This window comes from Acipenser ruthenus, chromosome 22 (genome assembly GCF_902713425.1).
Source record: "Acipenser ruthenus chromosome 22, fAciRut3.2 maternal haplotype, whole genome shotgun sequence".
Taxonomy (NCBI): Eukaryota; Metazoa; Chordata; class Actinopteri; order Acipenseriformes; family Acipenseridae; genus Acipenser; species Acipenser ruthenus.
Window position 1 is genome coordinate 24,601,567 of NC_081210.1, and position 19,074 is coordinate 24,620,640.

Consider the following 19,074-nt stretch of genomic DNA (forward strand, 5'->3'; position numbering starts at 1 on the left):
ATCAAACTGTCAATACATTTGAAACTCTGTTTCGTGCTCTTCTTTGCAAAAATAAGAACGTTAACATTATTGTCTTCATGGGTCACGTCTCTTGTACCTTAAAGGGTTAAACATTGTTCACTGTATAGAAGGAAGCAGCAAAAAGGTAAAACACTGCTGGTTCTGACACAACTTTATTTAACAAAAAACGATGACATTTCAATAGGAACTTCAAAATAAATCATTTATAAGGGAGTTTGACTTTAAACTGCATTTTAGGTTGATATTTTAAACAGTACTAAAAATACAAATATAATGGGTATTTTGGCTCTACTGTACATTTTATATATATAGTAGCTATGAGAGGTATGTTAAATGTGAGCTAAAAATACATCATCTTGACACTATATCTTTAGAAAGCAGCCTTTATAACGTTATAACAGTATTCTTCATTCCTCAGTCCAAGTCAGTGCTGATTGGTGACTTAGCATTCATAATACATCAAGCTCTAAGATATCTGATTAAATAACAAAGTAGCTGCGTTCTTAAACCAACTTGGAACAGCATATTTAACTGTGAACTTTATTCCGGGTCTCGCTGTGTAAGGCATATGGGAGATCAGCTAATGAATTGCTTTGGTCCCAGCTTCATAGTGTGAGATTAACGAGTATTTGCATTACTTGGTGGCTCGTTATAAATTCTGCAGCATTCTCTGTGGAGATATTGTGAACTACAGTAGGTGGCTGTTTTATATCTGCAACCAAACAACAATAAAAAGTGCCTCTGCTCAGCGCCTGTGTGCCTCTTAATGATTATTAAATACACTGCTGTACACTACTTGACACGTGGCAACGCTGGGTTAAGAGTTGCACACAGATATCCTCCATGTAACTGGCATAACAGTTTCTTCTGCTGTGTCTCTGACTTTCTTATACGTTTTATAGACTTGTGTGTATCTTTATATGTTGTTTTTATTACTAGGGGTTTGGACCGACAACAAGAATGTACATTGCTTAAATTAAACTGTACTATTTAGTACAGAATACCACGGTGAAAGTGTTAAAATGGTGGTAAAGCATGCTGAAAGCCAAGGTGAACTGCAGTACGGTAACCATGATGCATAATACAAGCATGGAACCGTATGGACAATTTTAACATTTATATTGTGTTAATGTATTTTTAAGCAATTTATTAATTTTATTAATTAAAAAAAAAAAAATCACATTTTTTTTCTATAATTATTATCTGCTTTGTGTAGTTAATTAAAGACATTTTAGTACATTTACATAAAATGCAACTTCATTTGTTTACCAAGCTTAATAAAGGAAGAGCTACTCCAAGAAATGTTACCAGACCTTGAGAATCAGGCCCTGCATGTGCAGACTCCAGATATACTGCTGATAAAACAGCTTGACAGATTATAGGAAACTCACATGCAGCGGCTCACACACCCAGGACGCTCGCGGTTGCTAATAGCTATTCCTCTGAGGCCCCAGGGTCAGACAGTTCTGGCTGTCCCCAGCCTTTCCTGTGTGTCTGTGGCTACTGAGAGAGTGGGAATGTGCGTGACCATTGATAATGCCGTTCTGTGAAGCTACTGACACAGTGACACCTCCATGGAGCCCGCTGATGGGAACAACCCTAGATTTATTTGTTTTTTCACTGTAGGCCTCAGAAACTCTCCGCTGGAACAGCTGCAGCTACCCATTGGACAGCTTTGTGTCCTGCAGAGTTAGCCTCTCTCCTCTGTCTCTTCAACAAGATTCTTATCACTACGTTTGTGTTTGCTTTTGTAGTTGGGTAAAAGTAGATCAATATTGGCTATAAAAAGGGTCAAATAAATTGGTAACAATTTATAAGAAGTGTCATTAATTCAAATGCAATTGCTTAAAACTTTGTTTTGATTCCCATACAGATCTTTCCTAATCTGATACTGTGCCGTGCACAGCATTGGCAGTAACTCACAGGCTGGATTAGCCAAGTAGTGAAAATGCTTAAAGCATACGAAAGCATGGTAAAGTACTCTACACATGAGTGGCATGAGCTAAAGAACTGCTTACCAATGCTTTCCATTTTCTTACTTCATTATTGGCTTTTGTAACGTTATTACTGTTGAGAATATTTTGTGTGCAAATACTTCATATTAATCCAGTCATACAGACAGGATTCATTATGTATGATTGCTTTCTGTAAAGTGAGTTCTTTAAAATGATCTAGTTCATAAATCATGAACAGAAATGACTGTGTTTTTCAAACTGTGGCACATTTTCCCATAATGTGTTTCCCATACCCACAGACTGCTGTTTCTCAGTAGATAGCTCTTTTGTGTTTGAGTCCAGACCTGATCATCACATTTTATCTTTACATTTTGTTGATGCTGTGATGATTCAGTTCAAACCTAATGAAGTATGCAAACACTCAGAGATGAGTAAAACAATAATGAACATATTATTACTGAAATGCACGTTCTCTTCATGCAGTTTGGAATTGCAAAGTCGATGGCTAAAGAGGATTGAATTTTTTTATCTCGTTATTTTGCCTTTTTATTTCAACTGTAACAACCAATAACCTTGCAATAAAGTACTGTAAGTGATGAGCCTTGAGTTCATGATTTTATCCATGGCTTTCTAATAAAAATGCTTCCAAGTTTCAGAAAGTCTTTTCTTTGAATAAACATACTGCAGGTGTATACTTCATACTTCATACATACTGCCTGCAGTTGTGGATACATACATGCACAGCTTGAGAATGTGAACTAAAGTAATTATTCAACTCATTAGGGTTCTATATCATCCATGAAGTTTGTATTTCTTCATGTTTTGGTCCTTCACTTGCATTACAATTTAAATATGCTACAAATAATATACGATTAAAATAATGAAATCCTGCAGGTTTTGGTATTCTTACAAATATAATTGATAGTTCCCTACTTTAAAACGATCATGTGACTGCTGCTTGTTATATTTTATTTCAGTTTGGTTTTGATAAGAAGAAAATGAAGTATGTAGACCCATGTTAACAGCACTCTAAATGAGTATGTTGCATCTTCTATTGCACTCATCCCTGGATGTTAGTGTCCCTCTGAGATCCCTGAGTTTGTGCTGAAGCTGCTATATATAGCCAGAGAAACTAAAAATATGAGGTTAAAAGTCTAGGTGGACAAAAACATGGACAGCTTTTGGAGGTCAGCTACGTGCAATATTGCAAGAGTTATCTGCAGGGTTTCTGTTTTGGTTTGTGCAGAACGGCTATATTTGAAGTCACGTCACAATGCTGCTTAAATCTCTCATCATTCTTTGCAGAGTAAGTGCCATGACCTCCAATGATGCAAAATATGATTTTCAATTATTTATAGATTCAAATTTACACCGAATTAACTCCAGTGCAATCACAGTTGTGGAAAACGTTTTAAGAAATGCTGATTCAACACCAGCAATCCACACAAGGTCAAACTGCTGCTAATATTACCGGGGGAAATGAAGTACCCTAATATAAGCACAGACAGACTTGCTGGATAATGATGATGGTATTGTACACACTCCTGAACAGGCTAACATGTAATTTTTTGCTGGGAACAATTTCAGGCTCTGCATTCTCAAATAGTACGTCTGGTTAAAACCCTGTCTCACTAAACCTATTGCTGAGAAATAATGACATGCTTTCATTTTCTCCAGGATTGATTACTCCAATGCCCTGTCTGCTGGTTTCCAAAATACTGTCCTTTTTAAACTATAGCAAGCACCCTGTGTATAATGTAAACCACATGTAGCACACATGACCGAGCCTTTTTGAGTTACATGTCTCCTTGTATATACTGTTCTTTCGGTCCATATAACATGCAAACTGTACATAACGCACAGAGATTCTTCTAAAATGTGTAAAAGGTATGCCTCCTTACACAGTCAGCAAGTGTGATAAGCATGGTAAAGTACAGTAAATGCAATAAAAGCATAATAAACTACAAAAATAGCATGCAGATTTACTATGGCAGTTTTATCAACATCATTTTGCAATATTGCAGAATATGCCTTCACTAAGGGAGTGGTTTTTCACAAACCTACCAATTCAATACTGCATAGATGAAGTTCTACAGACACTGGGTGGACGAACTCATCCCTTAACATGAGAGAACTTGTACAGCTTGTCTATAATTAAGTGGTGTTCCCAGGCTAGTATGGATGATAAGGTTAGAAGAGGATTTGTTCTGGGCAGACTTGTTCATCTTGGTGACTTTGCAGTGTCAATGTTTCTCTGTGTTATTTCCTGTGTTAGTAACAAATAATCCATTATTGGCTTGGATATGACATGATGCTGACCTCAAACACTCTGTTTGGGTTGGCTAGGCTGTTTAAATACACTTTTGAAAGATATTTCTGAAGATGAGCAACAGGTTTTTCTTTATTCCTTTTTCAAATAACAATACCTCCTAACAAAAAAATCTAAACAGTAACAAACCCAGTCGATTCTGCAATGTTACAGTTTGTAATGCAGCTGTGAGAACGTATCTTACATGACATCAGCACTGTGGGAAAATTAATCTCCGGAGCTGAGTATAGTTTGTAAATAAATTTTTACCCAGCAGATCACTTGTCCTCTGTAAGCTCTGTGACCTCTCACGTGAGCTTACTTAAGCCTAAAATAAGAATATTCCAAAGGAGCTACAGATAAGTACATTCCCACAAAATAGTTTTGATTTGAGAACAGTGAGGCAGATATTACCCCAACCAATCTGCGTTTGTCTGCAGCTGAAAGACTAACAGTTATGGTATTTGTGGTAAGTTGTGACAAAGCTCACTGCAAGACACTGCCCACAACTCACTTATGGGACTTTATTAAATATAAACAGGGTTCTTACTAAGTGCTAAAGTGGCTTAACTGTTTTTTTAAGATCTCTTTCATTAGGAAGTTTTAACTGTGTTAAAATGAAAACATATTGTTGTGTATATTGTTGCAATGTTTGTATCATTTCTTATACTGTTATTACACATGCAACAGCATATTATGTAACTAAGCTGTTATGACGTGTGTAATTACATTGTAGTTTCATTTTCCAGATCCTTTTGTTGTAATTACACCTGGAGTTGAATACAGTGGTAACTGCACAGTAGCAACAAAACTACAAATAATGTGTTTATATTTTATTAAAGAGGATAGGGGAAGTAGATTTCAGCCATTCGGGTACATGGGAATTATTGGGTTTAGTCAATTAGACAGTGTGTGCATTGCTGTGATTAGTCTTATGAAGTATGTTATTGCGTCTTCTTATTGAAGTGTTTTATTGCAGTTTTGAATAAGTCTTATTGGAATAGAAAATGTACACTTTGGGTGTAAGAAAAACACATAGTCAAGATCCAACCAGTGTGATGTTCTGTAATAACAGCCAATCAGAGAGTTCTGTTCCCGTAGGTCATTTCATAATACACATCATACTCTTAATCAAACCAAGTGGAATAAATGAACAACAGCCCCCCCCCCCCCCCCCCCCCCTCTCCAGCAGCAGAGAGTTCTGGGACTCATCAGCTATGTCTGGTCCCAGGGAATCCTCCCAGCCTCCGAACAGGTGGCTGGATTGTCCCAGACTAGTACTCATTTACTGTAGACTAGCTAGAGTCTGAATTGAAGTTTGAATGAAAGCAGACCACCCTGTCCACTCGTGAATCCAACTAATAATGCATAGCATTATTCCAGAGGCATACCTTACTACATGCATATGGAAAAGCTTTTGTAATTGTTTTTTTGGTTATAAACATGTTGAGGGTTGAATTGGATGAATCAATGCTTCTGAACCTGTGTACTTGAATCTGATTAAACCCCTACCCGACTCCAGCTTGAAAATGGGTTTACATGCAGAATGTACTGTATGAAGAAACTGGGAATCGATTCATCAGATTGGTAGCCTGAATCTGATTAGATCCAATTGTGCATATAAATGAGATAAATGTGAACTATGTTAATGTTTGAGGGCTTGGCTCACCACACCCTTCTCCCTCAAAACTACAGTTAATTACCCCTCTTTGTTTCATTGAACTGTATTGTGATTTTACTATTCAGATATATGTGCTCACCTAACCATTGATCTGGTTCCAGACCAATAATGGTAGCAGCTGCAGTAGGTGCACACATAGCCTGGAACATATTGGAGACTATCCAGAAAAAACAAAAGAACCCTGGATAGGTTCAGTCTGTTCAGCGATCAGGAGGGGGAAGGCTTATTCCCCGGGAACACAAGGTGAGAGGGAGGTGAGCAGGGATTTTAAAATCCTTGTGATGTACCAGACTGGAAATCCTTTTCAGGACACACTGATCATCGAGGCATTACAGTTTGCTTTCAAGAAAATCCTATAAAAGCCTGGAATAATTTGGTTAGCGTAGCTTGTTGAAAAAAACACACCCAGATACATTTTTTTTATTATATTAAACCAGAAGTAACTTAGAGGTTTTACTTCAGTGAACTAAAATAGATATTTCATGTTTCTGCTTTTATAACAGTCAGCATATTAACATGTTACAAATGCCAGTATGCTGTTATTATACAGACCTAGCAAATAGCATTCTACAGGCATTTAAATCACTTTCAATCAACAGTTTTAGTAAGCGGGAACCAACAGAAAAACATTGAGATGTCAGGCACTGTAAATAAACGTGGTTTAGAGTATAGACTGCTGTTCTGTTCTGTGTGAACATGGTGTTCACTTTTGAAGTATACAGATCCAGTCAGTAACATGATTTAGTTTTGCTAAAGCTTTTACAATACTAATAACAGCTTGTCAATTTTTCCCCAGCTGTCCTGAATGCCCGAAACTGACCTCGTTCTTATTAGAACTCTGCGTACCAGAGACTTCCTCAAGTTGATGTGTTGCTACAAAACCGTTGTTGCTTTGATAATAGATATTTAAAAAAAAAACAGGGATATAGTTCTGGGTTATCAGGATTAACAATAATTATCAAGTAGTATTATAATAATTATGTTCTCCTAAATTAGTACAATTTGCATGTGGACTGGCTCTTCCATTTTAAAAATACATGCCATCCCAGCAATATAATGTATTCAATTCATAGACCTTTTACAATAATGGAACAAAATAACAATTGGTGCATATTACATGGAAATGATACTACATTGTACAATGGATAATCATATTGGTTATTTTAAAAAGTATGTGAAAAATAATGGTGCAACAGAATTCTATTAACCTAAGCCAAAACATTTCTTAGTTTAAACATATCTTCTGGAATATAAACAACATGTTTTGTTTTGTTTTTTTTATAAAAAGTATATAACGTGCCAGAATTTCTTAAACCATATCTGCCAAAAAAAAAAAAAAAAAAATAGAAACTGCCAGGCATTCCCAATGAATGCAAAATGAAATGACAATTTCAGCAACTGCAAAATAGGTGGAAATTATTCACCAGCTGCTAACAAAAGATTAAATATCTATGCCACTGCTAAAATAATTGCTTGTGGTAATAATTAACAATTGAAAAATGAAGTAAGGTTGCAATTGAATAACTTGCAGCTCACTAGACACTATGCATTTTTCATTAGAGGTGAGGAAATCAACACCTGAAAAGGTTTGTCAAAACAAAATGCATGATAGAGTTTAAAAAACGCTCACAATTAGCTTTATTTTGCCTTCTGGAGAAATGAACGATGGTCGTGCGTCCCGTGTGCTTCCACTCCTGTGCCAGGGGAATGAACTTCATAAAAGCAAAAAAAAAAAACAACTCCTGGTTCATTTGAAAAAAGATATATAGTTTCAAAAAAGATTTATGTTGTTAAAGATGATCGCTTTCCTATCCAATTCAAACAGATTTCAAGTAAAGACTTTTCAGATGATTCTTAATGAAACATCATTCATTTGAGCTGCATTGGATGCAAAATAACATGTCAGCTGTGTATCAACTGTGAGCTCTCTATCAAACTTCTTTTTTACTGTCATGTATTTCTGAAAATACATGTCAGGGATGCCATTTGCGTAACATGTTTCTCTGTCATATGTGGGACAGTCTATTTACTCGAAAGCATGTTACATTTCTCAGGTGTCGCTAATTGTTTGTCTAAGCCCTGTACAAGCAGGGCTGTGGAAGCACTAATCGCACTGCTATTACCCTGCAGTTACCATATAACTACCTGAGTGATTATGATGCACTATAATACAGACTGTACTGTAATCTAGACAAAGACAAAGTGTACTGTTTAGATTCTTAGATAATTATCTTGTGATCCCGACATAACAAACTATTTATTCTCTGGTCCAAGTCGGCAATGAACCATGTTAGTTTACAGTACTGTAATTTAAAACGTGTGCTTTGCATTTTAAATACCAGTAAGTATGATGATTATTTAATAGCATCAAATTCAAATGGTAGCAATCTTATAGTGAAAAAGAGCCAGAATAAATACAAAGAAAATTAATCAACATTACATTGTGCCAAGTTCACTTATCCAAGTATATACTGTGCACCCTCACAATGGGCATATGAAGTAGACAGCAAATAGTTATTAGAGTATAGAGTATAAATATATTAAGTGTTTATGTTATAAAGAGATGTACCATTAGGTTAAGGCAGACCTACAGTATAAAATGACATTCAGATAATTCCAGTTTTCAAGTGCATGTGCAATATGGTAATGCTAATTTAGAGCAAAATCGTATGATAGTGTATTGTTTACAAAGACAAGACAATTAAAGGATGTCATTAGCAACCATCCAAGATCCAGCTTCTTCTGTGCATTCTCATTTTCCAAGCATAATATCTATTAAGAACAAGTTATGTATTTGAATTAAGTATTAAGATTGTGTGCATTCAGCTACTGCCATGGTGTATTTTAGAAAGGTAAAAACTATAGTATTAAAAAAGTAGAGGCAAGTAGACAAATGTTTCAGCTAGAGCCTTGGGATCTATGATTGGGTGTTTTTGAAACTGAAGCCTCAAAATTAAAGAATTCTGTGAAACACTATTATGTTTCTGGAAAAATCCCAACAGGAAATGACTGCAAAAAGTAAACCTTGTGTTGACAACCTTCTAGTCATCTCAACATAATGATTTGAATCGCATATTTACATAGAGCAGAGCTTTTTAAACAATATATATACATTTTTTTATTTACTTTGTCAATATGGATTCCAAACAGCTGGTTCAATACATAGTTAGGGAGGCTGTGTCTCCCATCTGTTTGTTCTAACAGCTAATGACTAGTAAATGGAGATTTATTCTGTTGAGTAGTAAAGTATAAGAGGGCAGAGGTGTTTTTTTTTAAATGAGATGCTACATCACCCGTCGCTTAACATCGTCAACATCCAGCTGCAGTTCATCATATGAGATTGGAGACTGCATGCCAGTTTTGGCACGTATTTCTCTTCATTTTGTCAGTCAATATTTTTTATAGATAGCAGACACTGGCATGTTTCAACATGGTATCACACAAGGATGGCCATTAAAAAAAAAAAAAAAAAAAAAAACACACACAGATTTTACTTTCAATTCACTTTCTTAAAGCACGTCCTGTCTAACGTGTGTGCCTGAAAATATGGTATTCTGATTGGTCTCCACTGTGGTGTGTCATTGGCTAAATGGACCGTTGAAATCCAATATACAGACTGTGTGGCTCTCTGTATAGCAGCTTCTCTCAGCTCCTCTTATTATAGTGCAACAGCTGTGTTCAATTTATATGTAAAGGCATACATTACAGAGGAAAACCACGCTGTCATACCCTTAGTAAAACACTCAGGGATGTTGTTATCTACAGATTCATCATTTACATTTCAGGACTGGTAGAAGGAAAGCATTATCCTGTCTGCTTCTAATAATAAAAACTTGCACTTCAGGCTTAAACTTGCCTTTTTGGACACTGACATTTCTGAAATTGCTGTTAAAGAAATTGTAGAAAGGAAAACATTTGCATATCCCATAAATACGAGCACCCTGTCATTTGTTTGTTTTTTGTAACATGTGCATACTGTAACATTTGCAACATGTGCATACTATGTGCATTATTTCTTGAAAGGAATATGTATAGGCATTTATTTACAGAAAGTTTTTGGTTGGAGTCGCCGATGCTGAAATTAAAAGTACTCATTATTTATTTTCTATGTAATGTGATCAGAAATACTGCTTCCCACTATTATTGCTTCCTAGTTCGGCCAGTGGAGCAATGCACGCCACATATTGTTCGCTGATAAGAATCATATTTTGTACACAGGGGCTTTGAATAAACAATATGAATCCCACTCAAAATACAGGAACCAGCTGGTAAGTAATTCCAGACATTTTACAGCCAATAAATTACATCTGTTTCTCTTTCGCCTAAATTCAAGGGCACCCTTTCATTCCCATTTCTTAATTGCTACAAAATATATTCATTTGCATTCCGATTACACTAATTATAGAAAGCAGTTGGAGCACATTGCTTATAAATGTCCACGGTTTTGTGAAATTAGTTTAATCCAAAATCATTGCAAATGGCTCCTTTAAATTGCAAATGATCTGTTTAATGTCTTGAGCAAGTTCAACTTAAATCTAAAACACAACCATTATTATTATTATTATTATTATTATTATTATTATTATTATTATTATTACAGAGCTGCCAGAACATGGCGTAGGGGAGGGTTGTTCCTGGAAATCAATATTTGCTTTCACATGCTGGGTATTTGACGGCATTATATCCACGTAAGATTTGCTTTTCACTTAATTAAAAAAACAATTAAGTTATGAAGTGTAATTATCCCAAACACTGTCAATTGTATATATAAAAAAGTGAACAGCGGTTTATTAATTGCACTACAGTTTAAATAATGGTAGTTGTTACTTTAAATGCTCCCGAATGAATTCATGAGAAAACATTACACAGCATGATTTATAGAGTGGGACGCTATAAGTTTCTTGTAAGATTAATACAAACAAAAAGTGAGTAATTGGAAACTGCTTTCATTTGAGAAAGGAAGCTTTGGAAACATCTGGAGGTGATGGACACACCACCGTTTATCTGAATGTGCTGGAGCTGAATTGATTTATTTAAAAGAATCCATGGGAAAATCTCGTCCAGCTTCCACTGAATAATGTAAATAGTGTAACTACAGAAAGAACAAGTATAGCAATGGCTGTAATCAACTCGGACTAACTTCATGATAACATTGTTTTCACTGGAGAAAAGGTTGTAGAGCAATGTTATTTTATGACCAGTGGGGTCTATTTTAATCATCTAGACCGTGGCAGATCTTAACACACACCTGGTTTGTCATGGACCTCCTTTCACTGTATTTTTATTATATGCAGTTATGTTAATATGTGGGTAAATAAATCAGTCTCCCCAGGTTTTAACAAAGTAAGATCCCTACCATCTTTAGATCATTAAACTGGCTGTGGTAGTTTCAGCTTAAGCAACTAAAACAATTGTGTAATCTGTGCTAAAATGTACAGTGAGGAGACAGGTGGCTGTTACACATCATTAGATAGATAGAGAGATAGATAGTTAAGGAAGGCCACTCAAAGTATTTTTTTAGACATAGAATCCGTTTTCCAGAACAGATTACATTTTAGGTTTTGCATTGTAAATACTGTGATTTGAATTTACTGGCATGCTTTATAATCATAGTCTGTTTTGTTTAAAGTGACATCAAACAAATACTTATGAAAATGTGATGCTTAAGTATTCTAGAATAACAGGTGTGTGTTTTTAATGATGGGCTGGAGGCTTGGAAAATATGTCTAGAGATTGGCTCTGAAGAAAGCGAGGAGATGCTAATTCAATAGTGTGTTTTGTTAGAAGTAGGTATTGGAGAAGCTGAGGGCTGAAAATTGTTCATATGAAATTCTAATTAGAATGCTAGAATCCACTCTTGTTTTCACATTAACATAGTATGACTCACTCAGACATTGAATAACACATCAAAAACTCTGCTTACAACTCAAACAAGAAAGCAGCACTGAAACCCTGAGAGCAGAAATGCATTTTATTTAAATGTTTGTGGAGGTTTCAGGGTTTCATTGTCAGTGTCCTGGAGAAATACTGTATTTCTGTACAATTTCACCATGGAACTAGAAAATAAAGCATGTGTTTGGTTTCACTTCTCTGGTTCATCACATATTATTTTGGCATTCTCATCCTCTATGTAGTTTTAGTCATGCTTAAAAGCATAAAACGTATTAAAACTACTAGCTGGCAGTATAATGAAATATAGAAATGAGGAAGTAATTTGCCTACATAGGATACCTGGTGAATCGCCACATTTCTAAATCATAGTAAAGGAACCTTGTCAGGTGAAAATCAGATTTTAAAAAAAGTTCACAATATCCCAAGCACATGTGAAATTACACTTTCCTAATGGGATCATGTGAATTATGTAATCCTCAGCTTTCCTAGAAATGCTTGATGGTCATCCCAAACTGTTTTAATAAATGACTTTATCCTGTATGGTTCCAATTTAAAATGAACTAGGAAATGTATAGGAGCTGAAATATAATCTTATTTTAAGAAAAAGTTTGGAGATGTTACAGTTGTTTTTTATTTTTGGCTGTTCATATTCCAAACTATTATGTGATGTGCAACAACCAACCTGTCACATAGAAAAGTGTCTTCTGTTCAACGCAAACAACTCTAGGTTTCGGCTTCGTGCATACCCCAACCATAGTGCGCCTTAATGCATGTCAGCTACCGAGCCATTAAATCACAAATATGCACGAAGTAGACATCTGTTGTTGGTTCTTTGAAATGTTTGTTCAAAGCTACAGCCTTATTTGACAATTACATCAAGAAAAACGTTTAGGGAAAATACATAATGTCTTTATTAAAATGTGTTTGCTTTTGAGATGTTACTGAAATAAAAAAACAGTTCCTAGAAAGATTACATTGCATTTCAGAACAAAACTGTACAGCCTTGAACATCCCCACCCCCCAGAACTAAATAAGTATTGCTGCCCCTAAAATCTTAGTGGCAAAAAAATATGCTTTTCAAAAAGCCGAGCCCTGAAATCATTAATTGCTACACAGTGCAACTCAGAGCCAACACAGACTGTTTTCCACAGAGCTTCATTTAAGACAAGACTACTATTCCATCATAGCAAAATGTACCTTTTGTTCAGGCTTTTAGGCTGTTATAAGATGCAGATAACTATTTAATTTATTACCAGAACAGTATGTCTTTTCTTTTTGCATCATCACAAGATGTATTTACTGTAAGTACCTTGGAGGAATTATTAATAAAAGTAACACACTTGGAATAGTATTTAAAAAAAAAAAAAAAAAGCCACGTGTTATCACATGACTTTGGAGCTGCGTTTTTTTTTATTCATGAAACACTTCTAATCAAAACTGGTCAAGCTTCAGGTTTCCCCCAGTAGCTAGTGAGTCTAATGGCATATTCTAAAGCACTTGATGCTATTGGCATGGGCAGTGAAATGTGCCATAAGCTAATTCATAGTACATGTCGTCATATCCAATTCATTATGCTCATTTTGCTTTGCTTTGTTTTTTGGGGGAATGGTTTGTTACACAAATCTGTGCTTGTTTCTTAAAGCCATATACAAATGGCCAGAGCAATTCAACAAGGCTTATACTTTCATGATTGAAATCACACTAAAACACTGGAATGCAGCATTTTCAATGGGGTCACACACCACCTTTTAAACAGATCGGGAACATTTGGGTTTATAAACACCCTGTATTTATTTCTTTTTACCTATGCAAATCTTAATTTCTTTGCAGGTCATGACAAGTCTTGCAAATGTAAAAATCCCTGAAACTGAGGACTGCTGAGGAAATCCCAGGACTTTATATAAAAGATTAGATAACAGGTAAGACTAAAAGTCTCACTAATGGACAAATAGCTTTTGATACTTTGGGCACTGCAAAACACTAATACAGAAGCAAATACCTAGGAAAGGTCAGCTTCTGGCATTTCAGTCTGATAGCACCACAAAAGGTTAGAGTACAGTCAATAATTAGAGTGGATTTTTTGTAATAAGCTTTCACTTATTCTTGGGAAAGGGTAGATAAACTCACACTGCTTATTCTAAACCATTCCAAGGTAAATCTTTTACAAATACAATTACAGTAGATATGATCCCAGTATGATAAAAAACATTTTTTACCAGATAGCTGTATAATTTAACCACTCTGAGTCTAGTGTAGAGGATGATTGATAGTGGTATTTTTCATTACTAGTATGGCATACAAAGTAAACAGAAAATTGAAAGAAAAATTGGCAGCATTTAGTAATACTGTAGCTCAGTAATTAGCACTTTGTAATTGGCTTGACAGTTGAAAAAGAATATGCCAAAAGAATGACAGTTATTCTGTATAATTTAAATTCGAATAAGTAATGTACAATACTCTTCATTAGCAACAAAGGAGGTATGGTATGACTGTAGAATGAAATCTGGAAAATCTGGACTTCATTTAATAACAAAAACTGATATGGCCAGTCTTGACAGTCACTATAGGAGAAAGCCAAATTTAAAAGGAAAACTGCACAGTATGGGTCGCATAGCTCATTCAAATCTTTAGCAACGGTTGGGATAAATGTAGCAATCAAGTGGTTTGAATGAGGTAAAATAGGCATCTCCCACCTACTTGACATTTACTCAGATAATTGGCTTTGTAACAATTCATGGTTCTGCTTCTCAGTTTGAACCAATTTTGACAGTTCCATTTAAAATACGTCATAAGTTTCAAAGCGTTTCTATAGCAACTGCATTCAAATGCATTTCTACTGGTAATGTTTTGCCTTTAGCATTGTCCTTGTAAAATGCATTTCTTAATTAAATGTGCTCAACGATCCGTATGAAGTGTTTCACTAAACCATCTGTTTTTTTTAAACTTTCATTAACGAAGGCCCTACGACTCAAATGAATAAAGTATGAATAAAGTATAAGATAACTTTCTCTGCCCGAAGACTCGCGGTACGTGTAGTTCCTTTTCTATTTTGTACTGCAAATATGTGCATCCAACAAGTATTTCTCTGTTCTTTGAACATCCTGTGATGTCTGGATATCACACATACCAGAACCGATCCTGGTTAGAACACAAGGATTGCTGCTGGTGGATTCTGAAACCTTTGCGATAAGTCTTTGAAGGTATTTCAATCACGGAAATGCAATATTTATGGCAATAACAAAAAATGAGTTTTTTTTTCTCTCTCTCTAATATAACACATTAAAGACTGCATGCAACTTTTCTGCTAGTAAGGAAGAGGATGTTTTAACTAGAAGGTCGTCTCCCCCACACCAACAGAAAGGAAATGCCTTTTTAGTAAAGCAAAAAAAAAGAGGACTGCAATTCAGTACATAGTGCATACCAAAATGTGCTATGAAAAATGAGAACAGTGTGCTCCAGGACAAATTACTGGCATCACTCAAAAGTTTAGAGGAATATCTTTAAGATATAGCAGCAATGCTATGCATTCAATGACTAATGTACATTTTAAAATCTAATGCAAACATTGGTTTTAAAAGAGAACAAATCTTGCCGCACTGAAACCTGGTAAAAAAAAAAAAAAAAAAGGTTTAGAAGTGAACATTTATGCTGTTCCACCATCAGGGCCAGAATTCTTGGTAACCTAATACCCTAAAATGTAAAATCTCATGATGTGTTAATCAAAGAGATTTACATAAAGGACAAATATTTGTGATACAGTTCATGCGAGGCCAGGAAATGTTTATGTTATATTGGATACAAACAGTTTTTAATGTTGACTTATATAGCCTTGGCCAATATTTCTTGTAAATGTATTATAACTTTGATCATTAGTGCTCTGCCATAATTCCATTGATGGTGAAGTTATAAAGCACTGGCGATACCCATGATAGCTCTATGTGCCTAACCCAATCCCTTACTACTTGCATGTACCAGGGGAAATAACTATAACAGACTCAAGAAAACAATTAAATAGACAAACATTTCGACCTTCATAAGTGGGTTTGTTTCTTATAGTTTTAACTTGAGGTTTTGAAGTTATGGATCCTGTATAGTGAAAGTGACCAGTGAAATGACTGAAAAGTCCATCTACTATAACATTTCAATTATAAGAATTTAAATTTGAATTCATGTTTCCTACAATACAGTTCTACACAGGTGATTCCAGTGCAACTGCAGTGAAAGGGCAGCATCATGCTACTTTTTGATTTGACGATTTTAAAATAGAGAATACATTTTTTATATATGTAACTTTATACATTCAAAGATCATTGCATAGTCAAACTGGTGAACTCTTCAGTATTTTAAAAGCATTCTATTCATAAATCTTCAATGAGAAGTACTGTATTCAAAAAGTCCCAAGTACTTGCCTTGATGTCAAAGCACAGTATAATAAACCTTCGTTTCTGACAAGATCATTTTTTTTGTTTTTAATTAGTTACACTCATTTGAGACCTGTATTATGTTTGATAACCTACAATGTTTGGTTTCCAAGGAAACTTGATGAAGACAATGTGATTTTCCTGCTCTGTGATCAAGCGATATGCCTGGATTTGGCATCAACTGTAAATAGAAAAAAACATGATTGAATTGCGACTTTGTGCAATAATGGTCAAACTGAGAACATCATAAATGATGAAATGTTTTGGAGCAGATAGCCTCATTCCAAAGTCATGCCAAAAGTTGACTTTAAAAGGCAAGACATATAAGGTATTCCGAAGGGTACGTCTCAAAGCTCTTAAGAGATGAGAACAAAAGTGGTCAACTCCAAAAACAAATGTTTTTAGTGGCATACGACTAAGAAAAGGCTATTTTTTTTTGTATTGTGTGGGATATGTTTATGCTTAGTCTGTGCTAATTTGTATAATTTAAGGACAAGAGTTGTTCAATCACAAACATAAATATCAGGAATTTCAGTTTCATGCTAAAAAGTGATGACAAATCCTTATTTTGGCTTTCTCGAGGTTGCTTTTGACAAGAGTTGATGCACTATTGCAAGGTAATGCTCAGTTCTCATTGTACCAAACTACCTGTGAAAGGCAACACACAGCACAACAGTTGAAATACTAGGATCCAGTAGTCAGTGCTAACAAAACAGGACATAGGATCAGGACCTCATTTGATCTTGACAGTACACATTTTTGTATCCTAATACTGTATGCATGTATTACAGTGTTCATTTTAACAGTGTAATCAGGAGACACAGTTAAGTGGAATTAATGTGTGAGAAAGCAAGCTCATGTACAAGTGAAATGGCATTATGAGGAGAGTGGAAGCACTGTAAAGGGTTGTCTTATACAGTATAGGAGGCTGTGTGGTCCAGTGGTTAAAGAAAAGGAGGTCCCCGGTTCAAATCCCACCTCAGCCACTGACTCATTGTGTGACCCTGAGCAAGTCACTTAACCTCCTCCGTCTTTCAGGTGAGACGTAATTGTAAGTGACTCTGCAGCTGATGCATAGTTCACACACCCTAGTCTCTGTAAGTCACCTTGGATAAAGGCGTCTGCTAAATAAACAAATAATAATAATAATAATATCAGTAACGTATTATTAAAGAGTAAAAGGAAAATGTTAAATAGGTGTAATTAGAGAAAGTGTAATTAAAGCATCACAAAATGAAATGAGTAATGCCTTACCATTACAACACAGTGGAAGATGGGGCCCAAAGTCACATGGAAAGGACCATATGTGTAAGGACTGTTCTCAACCAGTTGGTCTTCAGAAATGGAAGAAAGCTGATTCTTTGAAATAATTCTATTAAATTTGCTATGCACAAGTCAATACTTCTAACCCCTTGGTGCTCCTTTAGGAGGTGGGGAAGGGTCAGTGCATTTCAATGTCTTTAACAATCACGTTATTTCCCAGGTCCCACATTCAGAGGTATTAGGTCAACTCATTGAGGAGCTTGATGGCAGCAAGTAAAGCATGCCACCCCTGAGCACTGCAATTCCATCCATCAGAGATGAACTGAAACAGATAAACAAACAGAGGTCTAGAAACACACTGTATGCATTGACAGACTCTGGGATGGAGTTTATCCCTGTCTCACAATAAGGAAACAATTTTTCCTGTTTGGTTTACCAGTATACAAATTAACCTAGCATGTAAACAATGACTGTTTAGGATTTAAAAACATAAAGAATGTATTCAAATGATGAAGAAAATCAAATCACTGTGCACCACTAATATACCTCTTTTGAATACCAAAGAACATCAGCATATATCCAATAGTGAAAGTATTAGTCCAACAAAATGATAAATTAAAGAATGTGTTTGGCCAAAATATGAACTGCAGTTATCCAGCTGGATCCACTGTTCTCTATTCTTGGCACTATATAAGAAATAGAATTATTACTAATGTGATAATACACTTGCATGGTAGTTGTGTGATTCTGGATTATCTATACAAGCAAGGGAGGGAATATGACTCTGTCCTGAAAAGTGCTTTTAACATTATTCATAGTAACATTTCTTTAGAGAGCAATACTTATTGCCATGCAAGTTCAACATTGGAGAGATTGAGGATCTGTAATAAGGTTTTTGATATCATGTTTTACTGGGACTCACAAAAGAGATGGTTTTATTTAGTAATATAGTAGAACTCCACATGCACCTCTATGTGGATTTACAAATTAGTGTCAGTTTTCTTCAGTTTGTGATGTCATCCACTTGCCATGACTTTTTCATAACCTCGACAAAAGGTGGTAGGAATTCAGATTACAAATGAGTCACAAACAATGTAAATCATATGATATTAATATTAAACCTTCAAACAATGTCTCCCCTGTTAAATAGTTAGTTGGCATATATTGCATATTTCTATATACCAAATGGAAGAAATGATTGTATATTTAGTTTTAATTGTAAGTTAAAAAATAAAAAAATCCTTCAGCTGTATTTTGTACAGTAGAATCCATGCAGAACACACACCAACATGTACAGTAAATGTTGTGGCACACTGTTAAAACATACGTTGCATTTGTTTACTAAACTGAGAAAGTCAAGTAGACAAACATGTTGGCTTGTCCCTTCTTCAGCGTCTGACAGCATGGAAACTCTGGGGAGGGTTGTATGTGGATTCTAATGAAGCGGTGCCTATGAGTGAATCGCTAGATGATGTTCCCAATGAGAAGGGGGGATGATTGTATTCGGATTTTAATAAGCAGTGCCTATGAGTG

The 19,074-nt window shown here is 35.4% G+C and overlaps 1 long non-coding RNA gene across 1 annotated transcript in view; it reads left to right on the top strand.

The window, feature by feature from the left end:
• LOC131699460 (uncharacterized) overlaps nucleotides 1–19,074 on the top strand; it is a 55,225-nt gene that overhangs the window by 22,902 nt on the left and 13,249 nt on the right. Inside the window, exon 3 of the long non-coding RNA XR_009308151.1 lies at nucleotides 13,688–13,776. This is a non-coding gene — a long non-coding RNA (uncharacterized LOC131699460). The remainder of the gene's footprint in view (nucleotides 1–13,687; nucleotides 13,777–19,074) is intronic.